Consider the following 27,714-nt stretch of genomic DNA (forward strand, 5'->3'; position numbering starts at 1 on the left):
CACAAACATCCACGCCCGAGGCAGGATTCGAACCTGCGACCGTAGCGGTCTTGCGGTTCCAGACTGCAGTGCCTTTAACAGCACGGCCACTTCGGCCGGCTGCATCTCTGCAATTGGCATCAGTTGTCTCAGCACGTTCATATGGCCCATTCCCCAATCAATACCCTAGTCTGCCGCTGTTCCATCAAATTTAATATTTATAATTTTATACACATATGTTTAACAATCCTACACGTATTCTAATGACAATTTGTTTTATATTTGTGCAAATTATGATGTTGATTCAAACGACAGACTGTTAGTACAGTGTCGTGCAAAACTTAAGGATGAAAATAGCTTTCGTGTGATATGTCAGTGCCAAGTAATGTAACTCGATGAGACTTGGAGTATACTTGCGAGGAGAGCACAGCTAGTGCCACCACCGTATTTGCCAGGAACCTCCCTCAGTGGAAGTGCAGTCAGAATGAGCGAACAGTTTCTGAAATAAAGCGACGGTCAAAGTTTTTGAGTTATTTTCCGGGTACTTTATGTGTATTTTGTGGGGCAGTATCTTCAGATGAGATGGTAGCACAGTGGTTCGCGTTGCGGCTTCTTAATTTTGCGCCCCGTGTTCGAAACCCAATTGTTACTTTAATTTTTGTTTTTCATTTATATACTCATCTCTGTAGAAGATTACTAAATGTTTTCCAGTATACACTGACATAACGTTGTCCGTATTCATCTAGTGTTAGATGAATGAAAAAAAATGAGTGAATTATTTGAAATTGTTTTCGGTGAAAATAATTTTTCAGAAACGATCTAGTATCTGTGGATAAGCTGAGACCTGTCTTCGCTTATTTTGACCCCTCTTCCACTGAACAAAGTTTCTAGGAAATCAGGCTGTGACACTTGTCGTGTTATCGTCTTTAGGAGGAACTGCTACAGTATAACACACAAGGTGCGTGAAAGCCACGGAGGACAGTACATGCTCTACAACGTGCTTCCATACTGGCCACAAGACTGGTAAGAAATTCTTGTGGTAGGGCGTTCCATTCCGCCACCAGCGTGGATGGCGGCTGCTGGATGGTCGTTGTTGCATGTAGGCGTGCTGCAGTACGTCTCCTCGACCCATCCCACACGTTCTTGATCGGACTGAAGTCGAAGTAACGGGCAGATAAGTCCATCCGCCGAATATCATCTCGCTCCAAGAGCTCCTCAAACTGCACTGTTCGATGTGGAAACGCATTGTCATCCATAAAAGTAATGTTGGGGCGGAATGCACCCCTGAAAAGACGCACAAGGGGAAGGAGTACTGTGTCTCAATAGTGTTGATGGTGTACAGTTTTCAAAGATGTGTAGGTCAGTGAGTCAATGCAGTATCATGCTTCATCATACCGTAACACAAGGAACACCAAACGATCATATTCAACAATTTTCCTGGGTGCTTTACGTTATAATTTTGGTAGTCCAAGTGCTGTGGTGCGTGGAGGCATAACACAGTACACTCACTAGTCGCAGTTTTTCCGCGGAAAGTTCATGAGCTGACAAAATGTGCCCATGAGTGCGTAGTATTTTGTGTGTGTGTGTTTGGAGCTTGCGGGCACTCAACGTCTAGTTTATCAACATCCGTGCAGTATTCTTGCAACAGTGCAAATAATAGGTAACTGAGATAAATTTCGTGTCTTTTCAAACATTCCAAGAACATATATGTCGTAATTCTTCTTGACTAAATCTGATTTCATGTATTAAAAGTTTGCACAACAATGTGAAAGTGCTTTCAATTTTCAGTTTTTTTTTGTTCTACAGTTCAGTCACATTCGAGTACTAATCATCACAGGACGGCCCCTCCCGCCAGAGGTACGAGTCCTCCCTCGGGCGTGGGCGTGTGTTGTTCTGAGCACAAGTTAGTTTAAGTAGTGTGTAAGTCTACGGACCGATGACCTCAGCAGTTTGGTCCCATAGGAATTCACACACATTTGAACATCATCACAGCTTTACTGAAAAGATTAGATTGAATGTCTGGCATCGACTACATACAACTTTATTGTCTTTGGAGATTAGTCTGTGAGGTTTACACAAAGTAAGCTTTGCGCTCCCAGGTGAACGGGTCAATGTGAATTCTGCTGACTTACAAGGAACGAAGCCGGGTGCCGACGTTTGTATAGGTAGAGTTTCTTAGTGCGATGTCTCTGGAAGAAAAACTGTTGGTTCTCGCTGAGTTTGCTATAGGTATAGGTGGTGTCATGTAGCTTGGTTACGTGTAGGTGATGTGCTATAATGCTCAAAAATATTCGAACGACCTGAACTGCATGTCGCCTAATTTGTATGCAGTCACCATAATGTAGCTTCCTTGCTGGTCCTCTAATCTCTTTGCGGTTCAGTCATTTGACTGTACGAAATGGTTACCACAAGTGAACAGTTGAGAAAACTGCTCTGTATGGCGATCATCCCAGCTGTAAATTAATACAATGGTGTTCACAATGTTGGGAAACGTGTTATTAGAGATGAGACAATCCTTAATGCATGTAAATTTACAATAAGCGAAATTTCAAAAGTATTACCGACTGAAAATAACTCTATCATAAATCTCATTCCGTAATCCTTAGTCAAAATTAAATATTTATATGAACGAGAGATTCCGAAACAATATCTGCAGTCTTCAAGTTCTATGACAATTCGAAATATTTTTGATGTCGGAAAGGTTTTCCCACCATCTGCTAAACATTATTCCTTTGGTGGGTGGTTTGGAATAAACTGGTTCTTGAACTAACCAGTTAAACAAAAATGCAATTAATAGCGGCAAGCATTCTGTGGACACTTCAACGTTAACAACGGTCTCGTCAATAATTTCACTGTACTCATGATTCATGATGTGATATCGTCTGTAGAAGGAAGTCTCATACAAAAGTTGGTACTGCAAGACGGCACGACAAGTACAGACAGTCGCTGCCAAACGCAGCAACGAAATACAGACGTCGGCATAGGCACGCCTCCAAGTGTTTCCTACTCCGTCGTACCGGAAACTTATTTATGTCAGAGCGCAGTGCCGCTCAGCCCATTCTCTATGTAATCAGTGACAAATTGTTATCATCGCTTACTGCGATAGTATCGTCGTAGTACAGATCCGGCTGCTGCGAACAGACAGTTATTCTGAACTTATTATCAGTTATATAACTGGACTCTTAAAATTGGGTGTGAAATCTTATGGGACTTAACTGCTAAGGTCATCAGTCCCTAAGCTTACACACTACTTAACCTAAATTATCCTAAGGACAAACACACACAGCCATGCCCGAGGAAGGACTCGAACCTCCGCCGGGACCAGCCGCACAGTCCATGACTGCAGCGCCCAAGACCGCTCGGCTAATCCCGCGCGGCAACTGGACTCTTATGTGAAACTATTATTCTATAATGAAGTACTAAATGCGATAAGTGCCAGCAACAGAATCAGTTTCACGTCATCTGTCTGAACACTACTTCGTTTCCAAAGTTATGGTATTTACCATGTTCAAGTTTAAGCAAATTACTAATAATTTGTATGTTTGCTGGGAGAATCAATGGATACGCCTCACGAAATCTATGTTTCAGAAAACCAGATGGAAAACTAGCGCTCACAAATCGGGAAAATTGTGAGGAGCTGGCAAGATACTTTTCCGGACTCCTCAATTGCCCTGAACCTTCTTCAAGATTCCCTCAAGAAACTGCTATCTACACAAATCCAGAATCCCCACCACCTACACTAGAGGAGATCCAAAGACATATTCATAGACTGAAAAACAACAAGGCATCCGGAGAAGATAATATCACTGCAGAACTACTTAAAAATCTTGGACCAAATTCCCTCAAAGAACTCACTCAAATCATCACAGACATTTGGCAGACAGAAAAACTACCAGAAGATTGGAAATGCGCCCTAATTCATCCACTGCATAAAAAGGGAGACATGGCAGATATAAACAACTATCGAGGAATCTCCCTTCTCCAAGTCACTTATAAAATCCTCTCAGCTTGTCTTCTTCAACGAACACAAGAACAACTCGAACACAGTATTGGCGAATACCAAGCTGGCTTTCGCCCTCACCGATCCTGTGCAGGACAAATTTTCAATTTGAAGACAACACTAAAATACAAAGCAGTCAGAAACAGTCCGATCATTTGTTCCTTTGTTGATTTCGCAAAGGCTTATGATTCAATCGATAGGCAATCTCTCTTTATTATCCTTGAGGAGCTAGGACTCGATCCGAAAACCCTAAACCTTATCAAAGAAACGCTCACAAACACAACTTCTAAGATAAAATTCCTGGGTGAAATATCGGAGCCCTTCCTGATCAAAACCGGCGTCAGACAAGGTGACGGCTTGTCTCCACTCCTCTTCAACCTTGTCTTAGACAAAGTCATCCGAGAATGGGAAAAAGAACTGAAGAATCAAAATTACTGGAAGCCTATACAACTAGGAAGATCTAAAGATGGTATTAAAATTTCATGCTTGGCATTTGCAGATGACGTGGCCATTCTAGCAGAAAACGAGACCACAGCAATTAAACAGATAGACATTCTCAAAGAATGCGCCGAAAAAGTTGGGCTACAAATTTCCTTCCAAAAAACCAAATTCATCTGCTCAAAATTTGAAACTCAAAAACTGACTACAAAATATGGACAAATTGAGAGAGTTCCATTCTTTAAATACTTAGGCGAGGTCCTAGAACCCACAGGGGGAGAGAAAACTGCACAAAAAGTTCGACTGCAAAAACTGAAAAGAGCATACTGGAAAACCCACATCTACAATAAAAAGTGTCTCTCCATTCACTCAAAAATACGACACTACAATACAGTAATCAGGCCCGAAGCACAATATGCCAGCGAAACACTGACACTCCATAGAAAAGGAGACCTGGAAGGCATCCTGAAAGAGGAACGCAAAATTATCAGAAAGATTCTTGGCCCAAAAAGAACGGAAGATGGATACAGGTTACAGTCTCGGAAAACTACAGAAAAATTATCTAACCTCGCCGCAGACATCCGGAAAAGAAGACTAAAATTTTACGGTCATATCCACAGACTCCCAACACCCAGACTCTCCCACAAAATTTTAATATACATTGAAAAATTGAAAACCATACCCTGGATACAAGAAACCAAAACAGATCTAGCAAATGCACAAATAAATTCTTCAGAAGTTATAAACAGAAATGTATACAGGCAAAAAATCAATAGTTGGAAAGTACAACCCGAGAATGAAGTTTGCAAGAGACAGGGGACAAAATGCACAGAGGAAAGAAAGAGAATTCATGGGGAAAGAATGAGAGAAGATTGGAGAATTAAAAAATTGAATCGGAAACGCTTTGCGTGATCCGTATGGGTCCAATCGCACATAATAATAATAATAATAATATGTTTGTTGTAGTATCAGCTGGACCTCCTTCTGAACTACATCTGCTACCACACGCCACAAAATGGTTCAAATGGCTCTGAGCACTATGGGACTTAACATCTATGGTCATCAGTCCCCTAGAACTTAGAACTACTTAAACCTAACTAACCTAAGAAAAGCACACAACACCCAGCCATCACGAGGCAGAGAAAATCCCTGACCCCGCCGGGAATCGAACCCGGGAACCCGGGCGTGGGAAGCGAGAACGCTATCGCACGACCACGAGATGCGGGCCACACGCTACATATGATATGTTTCTTGTGCACAGGTTTGAACTTTAACTGCCATGAAGAACCTTTTTGTTCTGAATCAGGATTCAAACCCAGTACCTATAGCCGTTACTAACTAAGCAAAGCATTTTGGCCGGCCGAGACTCGATCACGACAACGAGTCTCATTGTGGACTAGGCATAAAAAGTTGTGAAATATCGAAGTTTTCATGAGTTTCAGAGATCACACCTGAACGTGAAAATAAATGAAAATGTTTGTACTGAACTGGGAATTCTATCAAGACTCTTAGCTGACTGTTCACTAAACACGAAGGTCGTTTTAATTTTATTCACAAATAGTAAAGTGCGGATGTGTTTAAGATTGAAATTCTATGAGGTTTTGTGACGGGGATTCGAACCCAGCACCTATTCGGACGTTAACTAAGTAAAATTAGATGTTAGATGTCGAGTTGTTTCACCAATAGCGAGATGGATGAACCTGATATGACGATGCAAACTTTTTTACTTTACCGGTATTCGAACACGGCAACTCCACCGTTGTTTTTTAGCAATGGACAGACGATAAATATCGATTGTTTGTTCACCAGTTGGGACTTTAAAGAACGCGACGAAATATTTTGTGCGGACTGAGAGTTCAGCCCTGCACACATGGCCACGAACAGATGTTAAATATCAAATTCTTTTTCTGGGAGTGGTTCGTTTGAAATTGAAAAGATTTTACAGGAGTCGAAGCCAACAAATATTGCCGTTATTGACTACAGATGCAGAGACTTTTCCCATATAATTCTTTTTCACTTCTAGTTGGGAGTAGAGCAGTGGTTCCCAACAGGTGGTCCGCGGACCCCCTGGGGTCCGCGAGCTATGCCAGAGGGGTCTGCAAGATGCTATTAGAATAAAAAATATATTAAATATATTTCGTATGATAACAGATATTTTGTTTTGGCCACTTCCTGCATGAGCAGAGCTTTAGCGAACGCTAACTACTGCGTCTAGCGTCTTCCTAGATCCAACTGACACTAGCACACTCTAGCGCAAAACTAGAATTAGATAGAGGCAAATAGTTCAGCTGTATGCCATTAGACTGCTCACGCTCCCTCTTTGCAGCTGGCAACTGCCAGCCACTTTACACAGAAACTCTCATTTCAGACGACAATCGGCCATTGTTATTTTAATTGTCAGTGCTTTCACAGACCGTGAAAGTTTCAAGTTTGGAACCTAATATTTCAGAAATAATGGACTCAAAGGTCAGATTGAACTCATCTCGTTAAAAACTGAAAATTAAAACTAACTGCATACTGATGGAGTACTCTGTTGTAACTGCATTTTTCAAATAAAAATACCTTGTATGAAATTAGTGTTTTCTTATTTTTCACACATGTCTACTCAACACAGTCTCAAGTGTAGTACCTTTGAGAGACCAATACACTCAGTTTTAATTTTTTCCTGTCATTTTCAGTTCATACTCAATTTTTATTTTTTTAAGGAGTTTCTTATACTAAACACCCAGATTTGAAGACAAAGATTTTGAGCAATAATCAAAAATTTAACATTAACAATGATGGCTAAATTGAAAAAAGTTTTAAGCTGAATATTTTTTTCAATAATGAATATGTCAATGTTTTTTCTAAGTACCGAAAATAGAAAACGTATAAAAAGACTCTTAAAAAAATTTTGCTTTTTTAGATACTTGATACTGTGATATGACAAGGTACCAATCGTGCTCGATGAGGGGCTCCTCGAGAAAATTTTGTTGGGAACCCCTGGAGTAGAGTCTTTGAACTTGGAAAAGATGTGATGGAAAGTTTGAGGTTGAAATGATGTGGTGAAAAATTCACTGTCTGGCTGGAAGTTGAAACCAGCATGTATAGTTATTGCTGACAACACATAAGGAGACGTTAGGAATGAAAATTATTTGTCACCAGTTGCTCAGTGTGCCGATGCTAGCGCTTGGAGAGTAATGATGAATATTTTCGTGCTAGAAAAGGATACGAACCAAGATACATGCCTCTCGTGAAGACATCGAGGAGTCTGCTGTCTTAGGAGAAAACAATGAAATGATGGAACTGTATCATGCCGAGAGGGCCAAATAGCGCGAAAGCTGAGATCCGAATTCGAATTCCAGTTTAACACAAATTTTCAACATCTCATGCTCAAATCAAATAAGAGCCTTTACAAGACAATTTGTTCAGAACCTAAAATAAAATTTCACGTGTAAGAAAGCTTACTGGTATCAGCGTTTCTGTCGCCACGACTTCCGCCTCTGTCATTGCCCAACCTTCCCTGGTTCTGTGCAAGTCGGTAGCGAATAGATACCACATGCAATGAGGATTCCGAACTGCGGTCATGTACGTCATGTAGCGTTCCCAGAGGCGAAGTAAATCTGTTCGTTTATGTTAAAAATAGACGCCTGTTGTTGGAATCGAACCCATTTCCTGCCCACCACATCTAGGATCAATCATCCAGACCACTAAAACACTAGTCCTTAACATTGGTGATTATATAGTAACAGAGGATGTGCGACACCGTATGAGCGTTCTGAGTCTCACTGTTGAGCAGATTCATTCTTTGGATGTGTTTTACTTGCCCCCTCCCTACTCCTCCTACCCCGCCCCCCTGCCCTATAGACATTCGCCAGCTTTCTTGGCTACTCGTGCATTTTCGATATTTCCAATACCTCTACAAATCCCACAATCCAATGGTTACAGTTAATTTCTGACACAGTGTTATCAAAAAGAACATACAAATTAGACACGGTAAGGAAAAGTGGCTCTTAATTAACTAGTTAATTATCAGCAAGCCTCTGATACGGAAATTATTCTGTAAGTCTCTTGTCAGTCGGATGTATGTTCTTCCCATCATAGCCTCAGTTAGGAGCCATTTGGTAATTTTTACAACTTCGACAAATGCCACTGCAGAGTATGACGTCACTAGATTAATCGAGTATTACTATCAATATTAGTACTATTCTCTTCATTCAGTTGCAGCTACAGGGGTACATGCAAAAAGCAGTAAATGCATTTTGATCATTTTTAGAAGTAATTGGGGAAAACCAGGTATTTATTTAGGTCTTTCCATATCTCGGGAATACTCTTCATCTTAATGTCGGAGATCTCGCATTATTCAGTGATTACATTAAAAACAAATTATTTGATGCAGATGTTATTTGAAAACCGAAATCGCGTTACATTACTTTATTTACTTGCAACTTACTATCAACGATGCTTATAAAACGCTGAAAACAAAGGTAAATGCCAGTTCAATGCCCATAGCGTCTTCCGTTAAAAGGCATAGTCATTATTTCTCGATGACTTGTGCAAAGGTACCTATATCATCCGGTATGAAGAAGGAAATACAGCAAATCAGATTTAGCGTAAACTGTCTGCAGGGCTCTTTCTTGCAGGGAACATACAGTTGACTTATTGTGCTCCATAACTACACTGAAACATTAATTCCGTGTCAAAGCAGTGAGTGCAGATTTCAGGATTTGATAATGCCGAGGCTTCAATCTCTGCAAATTTCTGACGTAAACTGTCACTGAATCAGTTTACGCCCCAGATAGTGCAACATCACACTGATACAAGTAATGTTCTCGTCCTCCGAAATTCATTATTTGTTCACTTGATTTTGGAATCACTGAAATAAAGTCATTTGCTCTTACGTCACTGGTTTCATTTCGTTCCTCCTTTCCTTCTGAGCTTTTTTTTTTTAAGTCAGTTTATTTCCTATCTACCAGCGAAATCCGGCTTAATGCGGCCAGCAACCGACTCGAACCGCTGTTTAGTACTGTTAAGAAAAAAGGTCATAAGAATCAACTATCTCAAATTTCCTGAATAAGAGAAGCTCATTGTCCAGATAGGTTGAGGTTTAATTGCAAAAGCCGCACGGTCTCACCAACGCCGGTCTTTTTCACTGATACACTGCATAAATACACTCTAAGACAAAAACCGACGTACCACGAAGGAATTATTCGAATGTGACAGAAATCGATAGATGTGATGTATATGTACAGACAAACAAATAATTTCAGTGTCAGAAAGAAAGAGCTCCACAAATTAAGCAAGTCCATAACGCATTGGCCCACCTCTGGCCTTTGTGTAAGAAGTTATTCAGATTGGTATTAATTGATAAAGTCGTTGGATGTCCTCCTGAGGGATGTCGTGCCAAATTCTGTCCAAATGGAGCGTTAGGTCATCAAGATCGGTGTTGGTTGGAAGGCCGTGACCTTGAAGCTCTAATTGCTCTCAATTAGGGAGAGAGGTGGTGACGTTGCTGGCAAATGTAGAGTTTGATAAACATCAAAACAAACAGTAGAAACTCTCGCCGTATGTGGGTGGACACTGTTTTGCTGATATATAAGCCGAGGATGGCTTGTCGTAAAGGGATACAAAACGGTGCGTAGAATATCGTCATGTACCGCTGCTCTGTAAGGGTGCCGTGTATGAGAACGAAAGGGGTCCTGCTATAAAATTAAATGGGAGTTCCAGGCCATCACTCCTGATTATCGGGCCTTTGTTTCATATCCGATTTTTGCCCGGTACGTCTTCAGACGCGTCTGCACAGATCGTGGGGGCTCAGTTCGATGGGGGACTCATCACTGAATACAATTATACTCTAGTCAATGAGATTTCAGGCCGAAGACATGTCTGGAGACGCCCTGGACAGCGGCGGCATACCAGAATGATTGTCGTCCATCATAGGTCCGATAACCAGGAGTGTATGTCTGGGGTGCCATTGCATTTCGTAGTAGGATCCCTTTGGTTGTCATCCGTGGCACCCTTACAGCGTATCGGTAGGTGACGATATTCTACGCACCGTTCTGTTGCCCTTCACGGCAGATCATCTTGGGCTTATAGATCAGCAAGATAATTCCCGCCCGCACACGGTGACAGTTTCTGCTGCACGTCTTCATCCTTGCCAAACCATATCTCGCGCAGTAATGTCACATGATCGCTCCCCAGTTGAGAACGTGTTGGAGCTTTATGGGCAGGGCCCTCCAACCAGTTCGGGATTCCGACGATCTAACGCGCCAGTTTGGTAGTATTATGACATGATATCCCTCAGGAAGACATTCAACAACACTATAAATCAATGCCAAGGCGAATAACTGGTTGTATAAGTTTCTGACTTGCTCAGTTTTTGTAGTTCTTTCTCTTGAATAAATCAGTCATTTTTTTGAAATTGTAATCATTTCTTTGTCTATTCATGCATATCACGTCTACAGACTCCCATCCCATTCGGATAATTCCTTCGTAGTGCGTCGTTTTTTCAATTTTTTTAGAATCCATTTCGGTTAAGACATACTACACTTTAAGTTTATGTAGCTGGACAAATCATTAGTTGTATGGTATTGTCCCCAGATCGACGTCTCATGCAAAATCTGGTACCTAACAACGGTACCACAAGTAAAGGCAATCGCTGCCAGACGCAGCAATGAATCGGATAAGTCGTCATAATTCGGCATACACAGCCCCGAAGTGCTTTCTTACGCCGCCGCAGCCGGAAACTTATTTACATCAGAGCGCAGTGCCCCTCCACCCAGTGTTATGTAATCAGCCAGTCTCCGTGTAGTCAGCGACCACTGGTAATCATCACTAACGACGACAGTATCATCTTAGCACAGGTCCGACTGCGAGTGATTACAACAGTTATTCTCAATTGTCTATGACGTTACTGACAACTGTTCTCTGATGTGAAACGATCATTTTGCAGTGACGAGGTGTTAAGTGTTATAATTGTCTGCGACTGTGTCTAATACATGTCATCTGTGTGGACAATAATCGTTACCAAAGATCAGTATTTACGATGTTCAAGTTATAATAAATTATTAACGGTTTCTGTGTGTGTTTTAGTATCTGATCGACCTCCTCCAGGCCACAGAAATGAAGAATTCCTCCTGAAGTATTCATTAGTGTCTACAATACACCACAATGGCGACAATGACAACTCTTCACAGACTTTCGACCACCACACAATGGTGAAGCTGAAGAGTGAACAGTTCTTCAGTACATAGACTTCCCACTCTTGCTTTTTAAATCATTGGGTACCGCTAATTCACGCGGAATTCATATCTGCAAGTTTCTCTGTTTCCTCTTCTAACACACAATGTGTAACTACATCTAAGACTCTACATAAAATATCTCTAAATGAAGATGCTCAGCTTTAGGACCAGCTGATTGAACCACTGCTGCTCACCGTCCAGTAGATGTCTAAGTTTCTATCGCAATAAGCAGCATCGCAACTGGTTGCTGCTCCTAAGTTTAGCCAGTCTAACAGTGAAGAAGAGTACCGGTATGAATATCGCGCCCAACTGGAAGACCGATTGTGTCTTAGGTTGTCCCTGATGCCCGTCCCGAAGAAATTGTTTACGACAGGCTCGTTGGTAATGTCGACGAGCGGGGTTTTGATACACAAATTCACCTAGTTGCAGCGAGATTTAAATTCTCTAGTCTTAAGAAACAGCCTGAACAGTCCTTAAAATCGTGGATTGCCGAATTTAAAGGGCTAGATAGACATTGCAGGTTCAAGTGTTCTTGTGGATTAAGTTCCAGTGATGTTATGTTACTTGATGCACTGAGTATTGATCCTGCTAATTCACACTTGACTTAATCTGCCGGCGTTCTGTCCTTTAAGCTCCAAGCTTTCGTAGGGGAGCTTACATATTACATTCAGTTTATGGCAGATGCTGCACAAATTGCAGATCTGCTGAACCGGCTGCATCGGAAAGGAGTTCCCTTTGTGTATTCCCAAGAATGTCAGGACACGTTTCAGCAATTAAAGGACGCATTGTTAAGTCGTCATTGTCTGATTCACGTTGATCCAGATAAGCCTAATGTGTTAGCAGCAAATACATCTTCTCACTGGACTGGAGCTGTGGTCTCCCATTGAATTGGTTCATCTGATTGGCCCATTGTTTTTGCCTCGATAACTCTCAACAAAACGCAGTACAATAACAGTCAACTTGAAAAAGAAACTCTAGCCATTATACATGGTTGTCAGAAACGGTGGGAAAAGTTTTCAAGGGTAGGATATTATGAGAAACAATTGTTAAGAAAAATTTCGACACGTTGCGCCGTTTCCGAGTTAATTATCATCTAAGTTACCCAATCAGGCTGTTGTGCGCGCAAACTCAAGCGCAGAATTATTACACGGTCGTCATCACCGTACATTGTTGCATACTTCTGCGACTACGGCGAAAAATTTTCCTTCTGCCGGGTCACACAAAGTTTCAGCTGCACGATGAACTCTTCTTTAAAGTTTTGGAAATAAACAGCGTTGGGAGTATAGTGTCATCGCACATGTGCTAGGTAGTTCTCCTGGGCTGCATCGGCGTCACCAGCATCAACTGCATCGCTCTTACGTCAGTGACTACAAAATTTTCGTCCACAGAAACAGCACGCCGCTAGGGTTCGCAACAGCATTCATGTCCACTTCTCCGACCGTCGCGGTCGGCGGCATACAGAGAGATGCCGATGGAGGTAGATGTCGTCCCACCACGGCCGCCGGCGACGTCGCCGCCGGTCCAGGTGCCACAGCCGATGTCTGTGGATGTGCCACCACCCGATAGCGACCGGGACTCCCCTATAGTGCCACTTCAGTCAACGTGTCCACAACGTCTGCGTCACAGGATGCGGTCGTGCACACTATGGGCAGTTTTTCGACCGTTTTCGGTCACCCTCAAGTTGGGGTTTATGAACAGGGAGCTACCAACGGCCTAGTTACATTGCCTCTCTCCTCACCTATGACCGCATTCAGACACATCCCCCCCCCCCCCCCGCCGACCCCCGCTGTTGTCACACGACACAGTACTAAATGACGACAGTGCAAGGTTTAACTACTTCACGACGGCACCACGAACAAAGACAGTCGCAGCCAGTCACAGCAACGAATCGGAGACATCGGCGTAGACATGTCCCCAACTGTTTCCTTGTGACGACACAGCCGGAAAGTTTTTATGTGCCTGTATCATTTCAGTGATACTTTCTCCCCTATTTCACGATAATAGAAAACGTGCAGTCCCTCTTTGAACTATTTCGATGTACTCCGTCAGTCCTATCTGCTAAGGATCCCACACTGCGCAGCAGTATTCGAAAAGAGGACGGACAAGCGTAGTATAGGCAGTCTCCTTAGTAGGTTTGTTACATTTTCTAAGTGTCCTGTCAATAAAATGCTGTCTTTGGTTAGCCTTCCCCACAACATTTTCTATGTGTTCCTTCCATTTTAAGTTGTTCGTAATTGTAATACCTAGGTATTTAGTTGAATTTACAACTTTTAGATTAGACTGATTTATCGTGTAACCGAAGTTTAACGAGTCCCGTTTAGCACTCATATGGATGACCTCACGTTTCTTTATTTACGGTCAACTTGCGGGCTTTTAAAGGGAATGAAGTGGTGTGGTGGTGGCTCTCTACTATGTACCCTCCGACTCAGAGCTCAAACATTAAAAGTTTTGGCTGGTTGCGTTGTCTAGGGGCTGGGATACGTAGTTGCCGCATTACAGACCAAATACTGCTGAGTCTGCAGTATACGATAAGAATACACACAAGAATCAAATGGTCGAGTGTTTCTATCACTCGGCAATTGCGAATTATGAATGTAACATATAAATTTATAAATGAAAAATTGCAATTAAATAAAATCTGCAGGTACTATCTGTAACTACTTTAAATGATGAGTACGATAGTAGAAGTACTTTTGAGAATGATGTAACTCAATATTTCCAAATTTGTCACTTATGCTTACCCCTGAAAGTTATGAGATGCCGTATGATGCACAGATTCTATTATGATAGTCTGTTAAAATTTCATTCTAGCTGTATGCACATCGAATAAAGAAAACGGAAAAAGTAATGCCAAGTGCAGCGTTTCTCAAGGTGATAGGAACCGACAACTGAACCATCCAGCGCATCGGAAGCCGAGCGTGTTACTGACAAGCCAACAAGGAACCCCTGCAACTTTTCAACTTTTCTTCTCTCATTACTTCTATGCTGCCTAAGGTGACAGAAGAGAGCAATCGTAGCTTAAACGCCGAACACCAATCCCTGGTTCGAACAATGAAATCTAGTTACTCAGTGTCACGTTGATAAGAGTATCACTTAATCACATTTTCGGGTACATTTTAATCATAGTGATAGATTATATGCATCATAGATTCTCACGCCGTAAGCTGCACGAGCAATTGTTATATGAATAACCTTGCCATCCTAGTGCTGAAATTTTATGACATTTACCTTAGTACCTATTACGTTCTCACACCCTCCCACACTAGGCATTTCAAAAACAAGAGTCTGTATTGTGGTCTTTCAGTAAACGACACCAAGAAGCGCAGTACAGTAGACCGCCTGTGTAATAAGTATGATGTTGCGTTACCTGGGGCCTGAATCGATTCAGGTCCGGTTTAGGTCAAGCCTGTACTGAGCTGGTAGCCACGGCACTATTAAATTCTGCAGTCTGCTAGCATTTCTTACATACAAAATCACTATTAAGTGTAATTACGAAGCCGAAGAAGTCAACTGTGTGTTTTTGGCGATTTTCAGCTGGGCAATATTTTTGTAATTCCACGAAAATGTTAACTGAGATAGTCGACACAATGTTGGTCCACCACTGGGCCTTATGCAAGCTCTTATTCGGCTTCGTATTGATTGACAGATTTGTTTGATGCCCACCTAAGGGATATCGTGCCAGATTCAGTCCAATTGGTTCGCTATATTGTAAGTAAGCTGTTTAGGTTTTTATATTGGTAACGCCACGTAGCGCTCTGTATGAAAATAACTGGCTGTGCTGTGTGCAATTTGTGGCTGGTTTGCATTGTTGTTTGCTATTGTAATGTTGGGCAGCTGGATGTGAACAGCGCGTAGCGTTGCGCAGTTGGAGGTGAGCCGCCAGCAGTGGTGGATGTGGGGACAGAAATGGCGGAGTTTTGAGAGCGGATGGTCTGGACGTGTGTCCAACAGAGAGAGTAAATTTGTAATACATGATATCATGAACTGGTATATATATATATATATATATATATATATATATATATATATATATATATATATATATATATATATTATGAATTTGGACATTATTACGGTAAATACATTGTTTGTTCTCTATCAAAATCTTTCATTTGCTAACTACGCCTATCAGTAGTCAGTGCCTTCAGTAGTTAGAATCTTTTATTTAGCTGACAGTAGTGGCGCTCGCTGTATTTCAGTAGTTCGAGTAACGAAGATTTTTGTGAGGTAAGTGATTCATGAAAGGTATAGGTTATTGTTAGTCAGGGCCATTCTTTTGTAGGAATTTTTGAAAGTCAGATTGCGTTGCGCTAAAAATATTGTGTGCCAGTTTAAGCACAGTCATTTATAATATTTATAAGGGGACGTTTCATAATATCGTCAAAATCCCGAGGTGGTTTGAGGGCCCTGCCCATAACACTGCAAACGTTCTCAATTAGGCAGAGGTCCGGTGACCTTGCTGTCCAACGTGTCGTATGTGGGCGGGCATTATCTTGCATACATGTTCATGAATTTGCCCGGTATCCCGTTGACTGGAGTAGTATTGTCTTCAGTATGCGTCCTGTTTCGAAGTGAACCGAGATGACCTGCGAAAGACGTGTCTAGAGACACCCCAGATAGCGGTGGGATGCCAACCTGACTGTCGCCCGCTATACGCCCCGACAGCCAGGAGTGATGGTGTAGGGTGCCATTTCTTTTTACAACAGGACGCCTTTGATTGTCATCCGCGGCTGTCTTACAGCTCAAGGATACGTCGACGATATTCTTCCCCCAGTTTTGTTGCTTTTCATGGTAAGGCAACCTGAGGCTACATTTCAGTAAGATAACGCCCGCCCACACATGGCGAGAGTTTCTACTGCTTTTAGTCATGATTGCCAAACCCTATCTTGGCTAACAATGTCTCTGGGTCTCTGCCCAGTTGAGAACGTTGGGGGAGTTGTGTGCAGTGCCCTACAATTATGTCGGAATTTTGACTATTTAACGCCCTTATTGGACAGAATATGGCACGATATCCCTCAAGAGGACATCCAGCAACTCTGTCAATCAATGCCAAGCCGAATGACTACTTGCATAAGTGCCAGAATTGGACCAAACATTATTGGCTTCCTGAATTTGTGAAGTTCTTTCTCTTGAATAAATAATGCAAATTTTCTGAAATTATGGTAATTTGACTGTCTGTACGTGTACATCACATCTATTTATTTCCGTCCCGTTCGGGTAATTCCTTCATGGTGCGTAGTATTTTTTTAAAATTTTTATTCCTTATTTTTATTTTATGTCTTACAGAGTATAGATTGGGTTTATTCCAGTGAAAACAGTTGATGTTTTGCAACGTTTTCTTCCGTATAGTACTTCAAATAGGTTGCATTGAACAAGTTATCTGGAAAGAATGTCCATAACATTTTACAGAGGACATTAATATGTCTGGGATTCGAATTCGTATTTTCCTTCAGGACCAAAAAAAAGTGTTTCTGTGGTGTGGTGGTTGGTTCAAATGGCTCTGAGAACTACGGGACTCAACTGCTGTGGTCATCAGTCCCCTAGAACGTAGAACTACTTAAACCTAACTAACCTAAGGACATCACACACACCCATGCCCGAGGCAGGATTCGAACCAGCGACCGTAGCAGCAGCGCGGCTCCGGACTGGAGCGCCTAGAACCGCACGACCACCGCGGCCGGCGTGGTGTGGTGGACTGTCATTCGTTTCATGTGGGTAAGGAAAGGATTTTACTCCCACTACAGGCATGTATTTTTAATAGGCACGAACTGATCTCCTCTTCTGGAAACGTCAACCGACTGGAGTAGAGCCAGTTTTTGGTTTGCCCTTGACAGAAGCAGAAGTCATGATAACAAAAACTTTGTCACCAGCAATCTTTCTTATACTTGTTTTATGAACAAATGGCCACGTAAGGGATCTGCTTCGATTTGAACATGAAACATTGAACATTTTTGTGTTGGACTGGAATCCTAATTCGGACCTCTCATTTCATCAAATTTGACTCTCTCAGGCCAATACGGATTCATCATTTCGTCGTTTTCCCCAAGACTGGGAAACACTTTTATGTCTCACGAAAGGCACATGTCTAGAACCGAATCCTGGTCCTGGTAATTCAGCGAACTTGCAAGCATAAATGTTATAAGGAGGGTACTGGAACAAAATGCAAAGAGTAAGGGGCAAATATGTAAGGAGTAGAGCGAACAAAGTAGGTGTTCTGGCAGCTGCTTCTCATAACTCACGTGTTAACACCAGAGAAACTGCGCCAGAGAAATTGCGAGTCTCCCTAGAATACGTCAGCACAGCGTCGTTCCCACTCTGTGCGCAAACAGCTTCCATGTGTATCATGTGACTGTCACGTCACCAGTAGATTAAGAAGGAATGTTGCAGATGACTCATGGAATCCTGTCACTCGTTTCTGATGTGACACGTAGTCCTTTCTTCAAGGAATTGTCTTTACTGTTCATGGAAAGTTGAATGTAAATAATACGTATTACTGAACCACTGAGAATTCACAATGGCTTACATAGGCGAATCCTCACTGAAAAAAGCATAAGAGGTAAAACATATGCACGTTAATAGTATTCCTACGGGTTCTCTGTCTCACTTTGCACTTACACGCGAAACTGAATCCTGCAAAACCACTGACTTCAGTTAGAAGGGCTAATGCGGGTTACCTACATGCAGGGGGCAAACCCATGTCGTCGTAATAAAGGATAGCGGCAGCCACGCCCCGTTTATACTCGTACATCAAGTGGCAAGCCATGACTCCTTATCTATCACGTTACAAGTCGCGGTAATCCTCTCCCCTTCCCTCTTCCCATTACCTTTGGAGTCAAAATCAGAATAGCGAAACTGCCCATCACAGCGTAGTATTTTAGTAGGCATTAAAAAGAAATCACAGTGTAACCCCAGAGCAGACATCCTGACAGTGCTAAAATATATATATACGATATGAATTTTTACCCAATGTTCAGAAGTATTTATGAAAATATTTATGTAAATCGTGTAGCTTGTAACATGTCCATAACTAAACCATCTCAGCGAAACACACACACACACATGCGCCCACACGTGCGTATATATCCGTCAAATCAATACTTGAAGTATGATTGTACCCCAATGTCATTTCCATTAAAAATGGTTACAAATAACGTGCTAAATGGACAGTTGACATTCTAATTTATGCCCAAAAAAGCGATATACACTCCTGGAAATGGAAAAAAGAACACATTGACACCGGTGTGTCAGACCCACCATACTTGCTCCGGACACTGCGAGAGGGCTGTACAAGCAATGATCACACGTACGGCACAGCGGACACACCAGGAACCGCGGTGTTGGCCGTCGAATGGCGCTAGCTGCGCAGCATTTGTGCACCGCCGCCGTCAGTGTCAGCCAGTTTGCCGTGGCATACGGAGCTCCATCGCAGTCTTTAACACTGGTAGCATGCCGCGACAGCGTGGACGTGAACCGTATGTTCAGTTGACGGACTTTGAGCGAGGGCGTATAGTGGGCATGCGGGAGGCCGGGTGGACGTACCGCCGAATTGCTCAACACGTGGGGCGTGAGGTCTCCACAGTACATCGATGTTGTCGCCAGTGGTCGGCGGAAGGTGCACGTGCCCGTCGACCTGGGACCGGACCGCAGCGACGCACGGATGCACGCCAAGACCGTAGGATCCTACGCAGTGCCGTAGGGGACCGCACCGCCACTTCCCAGCAAATTAGGGACACTGTTGCTCCTGGGGTATCGGCGAGGACCATTCGCAACCGTCTCCATGAAGCTGGGCTACGGTCCCGCACACCGTTAGGCCGTCTTCCGCTCACGCCCCAACATCGTGCAGCCCGCCTCCAGTGGTGTCGCGACAGGCGTGAATGGAGGGACGAATGGAGACGTGTCGTCTTCAGCGATGAGAGTCGCTTCTGCCTTGGTGCCAATGATGGTCGTATGCATGTTAGGCGCCGTGCAGGTGAGCGCCACAATCAGGACTGCATACGACCGAGGCACACAGGGCCAACACCCGGCATCATGGTGTGGGGAGCGATCTCCTACACTGGCCGTACACCACTGGTGATCGTCGAGGGGACACTGAATAGTGCACGGTACATCCAAACCGTCATCGAACCCATCGTTCTACCATTCCTAGACCGACAAGGGAACTTGCTGTTCCAACATGACAATGCACGTCCGCATGTATCCCGTGCCACCCAACGTGCTCTAGAAGGTGTAAGTCAACTACCCTGGCCAGCAAGATCTCCAGATCTGTCCCCCATTAAGCATGTTTGGGACTGGATGAAGCGTCGTCTCACGCGGTCTGCACGTCCAGCACGAACGCTGGTCCAACTGAGGCGCCAGGTGGAAATGGCATGGCAAGCCGTTCCACAGGACTACATCCAGCATCTCTACGATCGTCTCCACGGGAGAATAGCAGCCTGCATTGCTGCGAAAGGTGGATATACACTGTACTAGTGCCGACATTGTGCATGCTCTGTTGCCTGTGTCTATGTGCCTGTGGTTCTGTCAGTGTGATCATGTGATGTATCTGACTCCAGGAATGTGTCAATAAAGTTTCCCCTTCCTGGGACAATGAATTCACGGTGTTCTTATTTCAATTTCCAGGAGTGTATTATACCAACTGACCAGTCATATAACTGTAGAAAATATATGTTAATGAAAATACTATGCTAAGCAAGCAAACACATAAACAAATCAATAATCTGAATTACTACCAGCTACTGCAAGAATGTAGTTAATTTCATTTTAAGCTTATGCTTGGTGTAATACACAATGTAACCCAAAATTAAATATTTCCACATCTAAATTGTTCCGTGCTGCTTGTCCATTGTTAAAATGGTATCTGTATGTCTGAAATACGTAAACGTTGTTGACATTTCAGTCTGAAGAAATGTTATTCATAACATAATGTGGTTTATGGAATCAGTTGTTATCACCTGACGTTTTTACAAGTTTTTCAGTTGTGTTTCACCTTAGCCAGCATCAATTTAGGGAGGTAGAAGATAATGTACCATGTTCCCTACTAGGGAAAATAATCGATGATACCGATTGTCAATTTTTTTAAATTGCTAATGACTGGTTCTAGTCGACGTTACGTACAATAATACGGTGCAATATTTCCAAATCAGACCTATAATATCAAAGCGTTGTATCAGTGTCGCCTAAAACTGTATTTCTCATACTCAGCTACTAAATATCATCAGTGTCTAATAACGTGATTTAAATTACCACACTCACACGCAACATAGGCAAAAGGCAAATGAACTGACGAAACACGATTTTAGGAAAGAAGGAAGAAACTCTTTATATGAGATTTTATTTTATTGCTATTTAGCACTTAAAATACTTATTTTTATAACACACAATAAGAACTTCTTCTACATTTACATTTAATCATCACAACACTGCCAAAGATGGTGCTGATAAAAGACAGAGATGAAACGTAGACAAACACGAATGTACCACAAGACAACGATGAAAAATGTGTATCTCAAAACTAAATCTTTGCCACCGAAATAAAATTACGTATCATTTATCGAGTACAAAACACATCGATGTTCCTTATCCTGATATACAGTATAATTACAGGTGTCTTATCCCAAAGTTTGCAGGAGAGTAAAATTTTATTATTATTTCGCAGAGTATGTAAGATCTCGAGCACGAACCACATATGGCACTACTGTTGTAAATTACTTGTTCTAAAAGATTTAAAAATAAAACACATACTTGCATATTGGCCCGACTAACACAACTTACACGTTATGCAACACTTTCTGAAGATGAAAATTCGAATGTTGCATCTCAATCGATCTTTTAATTGTTTCCATATCTAAATTGTCTATATTACTTATTAAAACACACACGGTTTGCTATGGGCACTACTTAAATAAATTTTAAGTTAATAGACAGGCATAATAGTTCTATCTTTCTACTTGATATTAATACCAAGTGTTAAGTTCACCAAAAAAAAAAAAAGTAGGTTTTGTAAGGTTCCAAAACACACATGAGCGCTTGTGTTGATTTAACTTATACCTTAAAATAGACTTGTCGACGAGAGTTACCAAAGTAAACAACGTTATGCATTGTAAACAAATTGTACTTACAAACAGCAGTTTCAGTTAGTTAACCATTCGTCCTTACATGCATCTTCGCATGCTAGGAAAGCATTTAGCATAGTAATATGACTTGAATGCCTACCAACAGCAAATGATTTTTGTTGATATATCCAATGGTGATTATCAAACAAAATCATCTGGGAGGGTAAAGTTGTTGAACACTTTTCTCCTTAGTACCATCATCTCAGTCAATCTTGGTTCATTTGGCAACTCAGCAACAATTCAACTCAGTGGAGTAGATTCATCATTATTTGCCGAAGCACTCCATTTCCCTCGGTAAGACTTAATGTTCTCATATTCAACTTACGTCCCGCAGTCCCATCTTTCACCTTATTTTCCGTAATCATCCTAAACTTCAAGCTGTAATCGACACTTCCTGAAGTTCCTTTTCAGTAGATATTATTTCATTTCCATGTGAATTATTGCCTACTGCTTTTGAAGCTAGCAAAAACATTAATCATTCCACCAGCTCATGCGACTTATTCGAGTGGACATAAGCGATATCTGGAGGCAACTCACTGGAGACTGTCTTAAAATTGTGAATGTCAACTTCCTGATCGTCTTCATCCCCTTTTTCTTGATCATCATCATCTTCATCACTGTGGTCATCCTCCTCTTCTTGTTCATCAGTATCACTATCCTCATCATAATCCACTTCCCCCTCTTCTTCTTCTTCTTCTTCTTCTTCTTCTTCTCCTTTTCCTTCAATAGCTCCACCTCCTACTTTCACAAAAACATTTTATTCTTTATGTTTTTGGCTTTAGCGTCTCCATCTTCTTTGTCTTGGTCTCCCTTCTTCTTCTTTCTCCTCTCTATCCCAACATATGGTACATGCTCCTTTCTTGTTATTTTGTCAGTAGCACACTGTCTTGAGGGAATCATTGTCTCTGGAGCTCTTTGTGTAATGTCTGGGTGTCCTGGCGAAAGCAATGCTATCCATTTCTTGCCAGTTTTCCCTTCTTTGAATGGAGTCTTCAGCTTCAGCTCCAAGACTACACTGCTTTGAAAACTTAACAACGAGCTAAGTAAAGTAGCATTATATATATTAAGACACAGTGAAATTGAATAAAAGTGCGGTATCATATTGCCAGAGGCCTCCCAGCTGGGCACAGGAAGTTGGATGTCACATGGTGTGTGGTCAGGTCAATATAGCGTCCATTGTGGCGGACCTCGCAACGCAAGTCAGTTGAAGGAACGGTTAAAGAAAGCGTGCGTCAATCAAAGTGCAGTTTTGGTGCACTATGGTGGTTTTCTTCATTACAATATGGATTATTTCACATAGGGAAGAATCATCGGGTAGCCGTAAGAAGAACCCTCAAAGAAGTAAGGAATATGTTTCCACAGGCGATTTTTGTCTTGAGCAACCTCGCAATGCGGGAGAGAAGATTACGTTCACAGATTCAACGAAAACACCCTCTAAATCGACAAATTCCTGAAATACGACAGGTGTAAGATAATCTGCACAAATCAACCGAAACGCTGTAAACTAAGAGCATGGCTCTCGTTATTTTATTTTGGTTTTAATTTCTAGATCATCAGAATATTCATATGAGAATTATCGAGGTGTAATTGTTAGAACAGACTGTTAAGTTATGTGTAAATAAGAAAATATCCGATCATTCTGAAGGATTGCTCATGTGACAGCAATCTTTAAAAAAAAGAATTTAGAAACACTACCTTGTAGAGGCATTTACACACAGGGCCCCACAGCGACATCGGGGGATACGAATGCGATGGTGTAGATGGACAGACAGTACTGGAATGTGTGGACATTATCCAGCCACTTCTGATTCGTTAAGTCTGACTACAATGTTTTGTTTACTGTGGTCCTTGCTAACCACATTGTTACTGAAACCTGCTCAACAGTGTGTGAACGGCTCGAACACTTTTTGAATTCCACACACAACACAGTTCCATGTTACGGTAGTTAATACTGAAAACGTCTCTTTTCAGTGCTGTATTCTATAGCTAATAATAAAGGTTTACTTATAGTTAAAATTTTTTTGTACACCTGTTCACGACCACAACATCACATAAAAGATCAAACATAGTTTTCGATCTGATGTTGGCAGTAGTTGAAATGCAGTAAAAAATAAAGAAATGTATTGAACGATCTAGACGGTTTTCTTTAGAAAACACAGTGTTGTGTCACGTGATTTCAATCTTAATTTAATGTTAACTATACATTAAGTCCATTTATATGATGTTTTGATAATGGGCTCTGCCCGAAACTAGTACATGTTTTATAACACGTTAACTGTCGTTATTAGCGACCAAATAAAACGATTAGAAACCACTTGCTCCGTATACACGTAGTGTTCGCAGGGTTCCAGCGCGACTTTGTGTTGCAACTGACACGTATTTTGTTAATAACAGAAATATTCCATACGCTTGCACCTTTCTGTAGACAATTTAACACCTTCTGCAGCTGTCAGCTCGTTGTAGAGGCGATGAACGATCCCCACTACTCCCCCCCCCCCCCTCTCAACCAGTACTAGTGGGGGTTTCTCATAAATTGTGATTCTGAACGCAAATTGATGTTGTATTATATGTATGTATTTTATCGTTTTATTTGGGATGAAGTAATGTTATTAGGAAGGGTTGCCACTCGAAGATAAACGAAATCTCTTCATCTGAACTCTTAAAGTGTTCGACATATTCAAAACCAATATAAAGCCTGCAGACTGTCGCAAAAATTTAGTTATGCCTTCAAGATAAATCTTGAGCATAATAACTTGCTTCTAGATATTACTTATTTGCTATTTTGTAACTGAAATAATTGGGGTCGCACAAAAATAGCAAAATCTGCCCGATAAACAGAAACGCCAACTGTCGTCACCAGGTGAGGCGACATATAGGAATTGTAACTTATGGAATATTGGTTCATTTTATTACATTGATGAACAAAAGATGTACATAATTCTGACACACTTCTATGCCACAGGAGTACTGGATAATTTACATCTCTCAGTGACTAGTAATGCATCACTTGATGCACTATTCAACAATTTGTTCTCTTGAGGTACAATGTTCAATATTTACTAAAGTACACATTCACCAGAAACTTTAACAACTCATTTCTGGTCCAGACTGTATACCAATTAGGTTCCTTTCGGAGTATGCTGATTCATTAGCTCCGTACTTAACAATCATATACAACCGTTCACTCGACGTTGCACAGGTCACACCAATATTCAAGAAAGGTAGTAGGAGTAATCCACTAAATTACAGGCCCATATAGTTATTGTCGATATGCAGCAGGATTTTGGAACATATATTGTGTTCGATCATTATGAATTACCTCGAAGGAAACGGTCTATTGACACACAGTCAACATGGGTTTAGAAAACATCGTTCCTGTGAAACACAACTAGCTCTTTATTCACATGAAGTGCTGAGTGCTATTGACAAGGGATTTCAGATCGGTTCCGTATTCCTAGATTTCCGGAAGGCTTTTGACACTGTACCACGCAAGCGGCTCGTAGTAAAATTGTTCGAATGGCTCTGAGCACTATGGGACTTAACATCTGAGGTCATCAGTCCCCTAGAACTTAGAACTACTTAAACCTAACTAACCTAAGGACAGCACAAACATCGACATCGAAACAATTCAGAGGTAGGATGCTAGATTTGTTGCCAGCAGGTTCGAACAACACTCAAATATTAGGGAGATGCGTTGGGATCTCAGATGGGAAGCCCTGGAAGGAAGACGAACACTATTGAGAAACCATAGAGGACAGGCGTTTGACGCTGACTGCACAACAATTCTACTGCCACCAACATTCATTTTGTGTAAGGACCACGAAGATAAGATACGAGAAGTTAGGGCTCATGCGAAGATATATAGATAGTCCTTTTTCCCTCACTCTCTTCGCGAATGGAAAAGTAATGAGTAGTAGTGGTACAGGGTACCCTTAGTCAAGCGCTGCCCGGTGGCTTGCGGAGTGTGTATGTAGATGTAGATACATGTGCTCCCACCGCAGCAATGCGAGGAAACTATCCAGCTGCTGCCCATTGCCCATTATTGTTGCCAAGCTTCCTGAATTGTTTAACAGTGGTGCATACTGATAGAGCTTAGTAGCTTTTCAGTGTGAAATAAGTAATTAACGTAAATTATACTGCTCAACACAGTCTGTGTAGAGACAACCTTCACCACACAAGTATGGTTTTTCATTTAAATAATTAATTGTTTACGCACTTCGGTCAGATATAATAATTTTGCGTAGTGAACGACACAAATATTGCTCAAACTGGACTTAAGCCTTCTACTGCTGTTAGCAAAATACCACAGACGGTGAATTTCAAAGGACGTCTCTTGAAGTTAGCATTAGATTGAATAACCTGGCTTAACGAACGTGGTTCTCAATTGTTGCGCTGTAAATGCAATTACAGTGACAACAAATCCGTAGTTGTAGTAAATATATTAAACCTGTATATAACTCCAAAACGCTCTCAGCTGAAATAAGAATCACTGTTCAGGACTTTGTGTGTCAAGTTCGTTGCAGTATTTATTTCGCTGTTCTGAATTTTACTGACCAGCAATTTTTTGAGAGGTAAGTGTTGAAATTCGGTTAACATTCTTTTTTACAGGGGTTTCCCTCCCGCTACGAGATGCTTGGGACTTGGCACCATTGTGGAATATGTCTGGCAACCCTGTGACAGCCGAGTTACTTCCCGGTGTGACGGAGAATCACCCTACTAAATTCAGTTTACATATTCATGGTATTTCAATGAAATACTCTGAGCGATTTTTACTGCTGGTTGCTAGGACTGTGGACACATCTGCACGCTCTAAAGTGAAGACTGTATTTAATATAGGTTCAGATTTCATGGAAGAGACAGAGCAACAGCCTCTGCGCTTCCTGAATGTGGCGAATAATTCATAAAAAAACGATCCTAAATGAAGTGAGGAAACTATTTTTTGGCATGATCTCTTCGACAGCGCTCACCCCATCCGAGGCAAAAATCTCCATCTCGCTCCACTGCTTTCATATCTCTGTTGAATCCAAAGAGAGCAGAATGTCACAAATGTGGAACTCCTTTCCGTTTTCTAACCCATAAACGACGCTAGTGACAACCATCAAATATGCAACTTCCAACATGAGCGATACTAAAATCTCAAATAAAAATCCCAATCATATATAGCTTACAGCAACCTGCGTTCCAACACGTCAAACAAAATCAGCACCAACTTATGCACCAACCTTCTTGTTCCACATAAATTTTTATCCCAGTTGTAGATTACGTACTTGGTATTCTTCATGCCGTAAGTTCAGTCAGCATTGGTTACATCGGTGTTATTACTTCATGAAGTACACTTAGGTAATCGAAAATATTTCACGCTCAAAATAAAACGACAGTATTAAATAATCTTGCTAATGAGTGCAGAAAACTCCGTTGTATATCAGTGGCTCAAGGCGCCATGAGTCACCGTCACCTGGGCTGACGTCGCCTAGCGTCAGGCAGCCGTAAGTCGCTGGCGCAGTAATTGTTCTGATCCAGACAGGCAGTCATAAGCTCTTTCTCGGGAATCTTTTTCCTACTTTTTGGTATTACTGGTGGTTTAGAAAATGAAGTAAATTATCTGTAAGCTTCTAACATATTGGTACTGTTGGCACACGGACGAGGTGTGGTTTTCTAAATTACGGATAAAATCGGGTTCAGTAACACAGCTTATCGTTTGCACTGAGCGACGTTTAATACGAACAGACAGTGCACCAGAGTAGTTCAAGTGGAAGAAACAGTTTCTGCAAAATCCTCCGAATCTTACAGTGTCAGCTGTTTGCGTGGTTGGCTAATTGCGATTTTATTTCTGTGATTACAATGTAAATCCGATTGTACACAGTGGGTACCTGAGGCCGCTGGTTAACTGTCATGCGATCAAACATAGAAATCAATGTCTTGAACAGGCTGTAATCCACCTCAGGTAGTCAAAGTTCTCATGCAA

The sequence above is a fragment of the Schistocerca serialis genome, chromosome 3 (genome assembly GCF_023864345.2).
Source record: "Schistocerca serialis cubense isolate TAMUIC-IGC-003099 chromosome 3, iqSchSeri2.2, whole genome shotgun sequence".
NCBI lineage: Eukaryota > Metazoa > Arthropoda > Insecta > Orthoptera > Acrididae > Schistocerca > Schistocerca serialis.